Source organism: Lathyrus oleraceus, chromosome 7, assembly GCF_024323335.1.
Source record: "Lathyrus oleraceus cultivar Zhongwan6 chromosome 7, CAAS_Psat_ZW6_1.0, whole genome shotgun sequence".
In the NCBI taxonomy this organism is placed as follows: Eukaryota; Viridiplantae; Streptophyta; class Magnoliopsida; order Fabales; family Fabaceae; genus Lathyrus; species Lathyrus oleraceus.
In genome coordinates this window covers 30,741,785-30,748,278 of record NC_066585.1, presented here as the reverse complement: position 1 = coordinate 30,748,278, position 6,494 = coordinate 30,741,785, and the positions used below count along the sequence as shown (strand labels likewise).

Sequence of the window (6,494 nt, the reverse complement as noted above, 5' to 3'; positions counted from 1 at the left end):
TACCACTAGAGACATCCCATTCACACGTGAAACACCACACCTCCACAAACCGTTCACTACCTCTCATTCGAAGAAATCCTCACTTTTCCGATGTTGGACCACCTTAACATTCTGCTGTTATATTTTTCTTTGGTGTGAATTTGAGGAATAAGTGTTGAAATTAAGAAGAAAAGTGAGGAAGAATTGTTGGATTTTGTTCTGATTATGCGTTCTAACGTTTTGGCGTTCACTTTGTTTCTTTCTTCTTATTTTTTTGATGCCACATGTCATAATATTATTGGCCATGGTTAATTTTTTTGAAAAAAAGTGAGACTGTATGGAATCAGGAAAGAAGTAGGGGCGATGCTCCCTCTTGCAATATTCTTTTTGTTTATATTTTATTATTATTATATATTATTATTAGAAAATTAAATTTAGAATAAGTATTGAGTTTTATTATATGCATTGGACCCGTTTATCATGACACCCTCATAAATTGTAAATATTGTAAATATAATATTGTTGCTATTTGATTCCATTATGTTAAATCAGATTAAATGTATGATACATAGTCGTTATGTACAAATCAGTTTTGAGCACATTGTGATTTATTCGATTTGATCATTTTATACTCATTTGGTTGTTTATCTTATTTTTATGTTTTAATCAAATTATTTAATTAATTAAAATTTTGTTTAATTAGATGATTTTGTTAATCAATTTTAATTAACTTAATTATTTGATTACATTAAATTTTAATCAAACAATTTTGATAATTACTTTCAAATAACTTAATTAGATGATTTAATTTAGTTTTAAACAATTGATTTTGATAATAAAAAAAATTGATCGAGATGTGTCAAAATCAATTCAACAATGTTTCATTGCAAACCATCAATTCGATTTCACAATCGCTCCGACTTCAAACCATTTTCATAATCCAAATTAAAACATTTTCACTAATGCAAATACCCGATCTAACGTCAAGTACTTCCTCCGTGCAATTCAATCTTTCATGATTCAAACACAACGTTATACCTTTTATTAATAAAACACGAAAGAAGAAGGTTCTTGGAGTCTCGTATTCCTTGAATCTTTGAATGAATGCTCTTGAGGCACACGCCTTGGGTTAGTTTTTCATTCACACTTTCATTTCTAAGAAACCTAATCTAAACTTGGGCGAAAGGAGGGGCCATTAGAGTCTAGCATTCTGATGGAATCTTTAAACAATCATTTGAAAGTTCATCCTCCATCAAACAATTTTATTAGTACATTGAATTAAAAAGGTATTATTGGAATCTAGCATTCTAGTAATATCCCGATTAATTGGTCTCGAGGCTCACGTCTCATTCACATCAAATTTTCGTCATTCTCCTAAAATCATTCAACACAACTTGAACATAATTTCTCGCCCCCGTGCGATCAAAAACTTCTTTTCAGAATTTTTTTTGTCCAATCCTTTCTAACACTTACAAACTTGCGCTTAAACCTCCACCGCGAGTAAGCAAGCCATGTTTTACCGTTAGAATGTGATCTAGACACGTATTTAACCATAACACACTCTAATCAAACTCAAACCTTTTTTCTCGCCCCCCGTGTGATTAAAACCTATTTTCCATAAACGAACAATATTTAGTCCTTTCTAACGCGTATACAAGAAGCTCTTAAGCCTCCCACGTGGGATCATACAGCTAAATGTTTAAACTGCTAGAATACGATCAAACAAGATTCCTTCTACCGCAAAACAAACAAATACTAAGTCTCCCATCTACGAGCAAATAAGCCAATGTTTAACCATTAAAATGCGACCTAAATATTCGTCCTCTAAAATCAATCAACCAACACTCCTATCTACCACGAACTACGTAGCTTTGAGTTCTCCATGCCCCTGGAGATATTGTCGCACCTCGAAAAAATGTGGGGATACGACTTCAAAGCGAAGCGCGATCGCACGCTCGTAATGATGGACTGAACAGAGTCGCCACCGAACTTTATTTATTCCTAAAAAGGAAAGGGGAAATATCGATAAAACCCAAGACAAAAGAAAAGGATAAGATATGGTCATCGCGACCAATATCCGGGTTCGGGAGTCGATTACGCAAGGGGAATGTATTAGCATCCCTCACGTCCGTTGTACTCAACGGGAACCATTAGGTCAGTTGTGTGCGTTAGTGTTAATTAAAATATTAGGCTTTTCAAATTATTAGGTGGGAAAGAATAAATAGAATCAAAAGAAAAGAGAAGATGTTTTTGGATTTTTTAACGAAGGACTAAACCTAAGTTTTTTTATTAGTGGGCCTGACAAGATTTACAAATCCTGCTCCTACGTATCTCAAAAGAGAAATCAAGGCTTACGTAGTTCTGGGTAGAAAAATGTTTGTTTGTTGGTCGATTTTAGCGAAAGCTACTTTGTGTCAAATCGACGAAAACATTGTTGGACTACCCAAAACAGGTGGAAAAACATTGCCTTGCATTATTTTGAAACAAAGTACCTTTCGTTTGAGAAAAGGTTTGAAGGGTGGATCGCACGGCGGCGAGAAAAGAAATTGATTGGTTTGATGTGTTTTGAATAATGGCGAGAACTTGGATGAGCGAGATATACATCTCGAATCCTAGTCTCAGGAGTGCGTGGTATACACCACGTTCCATTTCCATCTTATTTGCAAAAATGTTTGATCATAATTAAGTGTTTTGAATTCGATTGAGAAAAGGTTTGAAGAAACCGCATTGACAATTTTAAATGATGGCGAGAGTTAAGATTGACGAGGCATACGTCTCGAATCTTAACCTCAGGAGTGCATGGTATACACCATGTTCTATTTCCACCTTTATTGAGAAAGTGTTAAATAAGAATTAGGTATTTTGAATTTTGTTGTGAAAAATGACTTGACCCTAGATCAAGTATTGATGGACGTTCAAGAGAAATTTTTGAATGAGTGTTTGAGAGAAAACAAAGTGGATAAACTTGGATGATGGCGAGAGCTAAGATTGGCGAGATATACATCTCGGATCCTAGTCTCAGGAGTGCGTGGTATACACCACGTTCCACTTCCATCTTATTGAAAAAAGTCTTAACTATAAATTAATATTTTTTGAGTTTTTTATTATGAAAATGGCTTGACGTTGGATCAAGCATTTGATGAAAGTTTGAAAGGAATCGAATAAAATGAGAGGAAGAAAAGGATTGATTTGTTTATTGAGAAAATACTCGACATTGGATCGAGTCTTATTTTTGATCTTTTTGAAATTGCTGATTTTATTCTTGTGTTAGTAGCTAACTAAACAGTCAAAGAAATAAAATAGTAAAATTATTACACATCGGGGGAGTGGGGTACATTTTGTCAAATGGGGACTCAAAATACTGGAATAATTAAATCGGACCCAAACAACAAATAATGCAATTCATGATTGTAAGTGCAAGCGAACTGTCTCATTGTAAGAAGGTCCAAGAGTAAGCCATGTGAAAATAACACAACAAGTTATATTTACAAGACACTTAAAAATTAAATCGAAAAAAGGATAAAATCGGGATTTGCACGGATGGAAATTGAGGAACACACAAAACCTAAATAATGTGCTCAAAGCCGGTTTGTACATATTCACAACAATTGAAATGTCATATGCGATTAATCGAAACGCGGCGAAATACTATCAATATATCGATAAAAATAATCATGGATAAATAACAAGAAAATTGTCAAATCCATAAATTAAAAATCGATGTTTAACATTAAAATCAACAAGTGTTTTAAAAAAAAGAGAAAAAATAAAAATAAAAAATAAATAAAAGATTTAAAATAATAGAAAAAAATGGTAATAATAATAAAAACTAGTAGAAAATAAAAGGTATGTAAAAATGAGAAAACCAAGAATCGAACCCAAAACCTAAGGTTTACTGAAGCACAACTTTACCAACTCAACTAGATAAACATCCTTGTTATATAATTTCAGAAGCTAATACATAATATAACAAAAGTCGCACCAAACCTTTTAAATCAAACACAGTTGAAAACCGTAACGATGAATAACCAAAGCTCATGTTGAAAACAGTAACGACGGATGACCAAAGCTTAGTTTTCTTTCCATTTTGAAAATCAAAATTTTAACAGCAAGTTAACATCACAAACAAACAGGCAGTAAATCAAACATGGAGTTCAAAGCATAATCGAAACATGGAAATAAAGCTCGGAAAGGAAGCTAACCGGTTGCGGCGAGTTCGACCGACGAATGTGAGTAAGCCTTGCCTTCAATTCTCTCCTTTTCTTTTCTGAATAGTAGCCGCCAATCCTCTTCAAAATTCTAGGGTTTTTCAGCTCTCTCCTCATGAACAGTGACCTCCTATTATATACCCCTCATCCTCCTTTCTCTCTGCTGTGTTTTTGTTTTTCAGAGTAGTGGGAAGTGTCTGTACGGAAGACGTTTGGAATTTTGTCCTTATTCCAGCTTGTGGTCCCTCTCCCAATTCCTCTTCATTTCGAAAACTTCACCATTGGTAAGAAAACTTTCACCACTGTAACTCACTTGAATATGTGCTTTCTCCCTTTTTTTTTGGAATTGGACTGATTTTTGTGTGTTTGTGTCGCAGGGGCTTCGACGTGGATTTGGTTTGATCTTTGCAGGGCTACGGTTGTTTTGCTGCAATGACAGTCGTGTGATAACACTTTCCATTGGTGCCGGCAGTCGTGAAGTTTTGAATTTGCTGCTGGGTTTTGGTTGTGTTTGATTCAAAGTCATCAAATATGCCGGCAGTTCTGTTTGCCGCTGACCCACATTCTGCTCAACTGTTCCCTTTGTCACCAGTCTATATATGGTTACAGGATTTGTTTGGCCAATTCCTGTGGATTAAAATCCATGTCACGAATCAAAACTGTATCAGCTCCAATTAAGTTTAAGCCTTGTCCACCAGCTCTTGCGGGAAGCAAGCATGCAAAAATCGAAGTATCATTATTGAATGTGTCAACTATTGTTTGCCTCTCTGCTACCTGTGTGCTTCCGTCAAGCCGTTTGTAGGTCAACCCAATAACATCCACAACCCACTCCAATACATCAAGCATGGATGTCCATTGACTAAAGATCAAGACAAGATGGCCACTCTTCTTTAGTGATGGAAGAAGTTCTGCTAGAGCCCGACATTTCGCAGAAAGCATAACGTACTTATCTGAAAGAATCCCCCTTTCTATCATTGATACGATAATGAAGTAAAAGTCGGTGGATGGAGAAGTCGTTGTAACTTTTAAGCTCCTCTATAACTCTGTCCATAGTACATTCAAAGCCAAAAGCAACCAATGGATGTATCTTCCTAGCAAAACGATCTACATCCTCGTCAGTATAAATTCGCCTTATCAACAAAGGACGGTTGGCAATCTTGCGAAACTGAAGAAAGTAATTATTTATTTGTCGTCGAGGAAGAAGTTCAAGAACATTTTACGAGTTCAGATCAGAACATTTTGTTAACCGAGCTTGTGAAACAGTCCGATACTCCTCCATGGCTTCCCTATATGCATGTTCCTGTTGCTCTACCATCATAACATATTCAACCTTCTGCATTTTTTTGAATAAGCTGCTGGATTACATCAGATTTCAGACGCCGCAAAATAAATGGCTCTAAGATAGACTTCATACGACTTATTAAATCTGTATCTTCAGCACTTAGCAACTTTTTTAAATTAACATCTTCAGAAGCAAGAACGTCAGGCATCATAAACTCCAACATAGACCATAACTCATGTAGGTCATTTTGAAGAGGTGTCCCTGTCAGCATCAAGCGTTAGTTTGCATTTCGAGCAACAGACATCAGATTTTTCCACCTAAACCTATTTTTGTCCTTTAAAGCATGTGCCTCATCCATCAGTACACAACTCCACTTCCAACGCTTCAAAATTTTACGATCATCCTTCTGCTGTGGGTTGTGCCGTTCGAAAAGTGAATAACACACAAGAAGAACATTAAATGGGGGAGGTAATCCTGCCTTGGATAAGGAGTTTAACTCCTTGCAGTATGCCGTGCGTGCAGGCTCTCTTGTGCCTTTGTGCTGCAAACGGCCAACGGTTAATGTTAATGAGGCGGCGCCTGATAATGATGAGGATGAAGACACAACATGTAATGCTGTGGATACATCATCATCTGCTGCTGCATCATAGCCATAGCAGTAGCAGGATACTGCATGGACATCCACTGCTACTGATACTGATGCGGAGCTTTACGGTGGCCAACCAGTACACACCAGGGACCTCTAAGCTTGCGAAGATCGTAACAGTAAGTTGAATAATTTGCAGATCCAAAAGCTAGCAAATGAGAGGAATGAGCAGAAAATTGAACACAGCATACATTAGCAACATTCCGGATTGTGCCTAAACAGTTTCTCTCACTGATGCTCCACAGCTTGACAGTACAATCATCAATTCCACTGGCAAATTTTTTAGGACATACTGGAGAAAAATCAACAGACCAAGCCCTCTTTTCATGTTCACTGTACTGAGAAAATTCTTGACCTGTACTAGCATCCCATAACTTCA

The 6,494-nt window shown here is 36.3% G+C and overlaps 1 pseudogene; it reads right to left on the bottom strand.

The window, feature by feature from the left end:
- Window positions 1–3,973: 3,973 nt before the first annotated feature.
- LOC127101848 (protein CHROMATIN REMODELING 19-like) lies at window positions 3,974–5,526 on the bottom strand (annotated as a pseudogene).
- Between the last annotated feature and the right edge of the window lie 968 nt (window positions 5,527–6,494).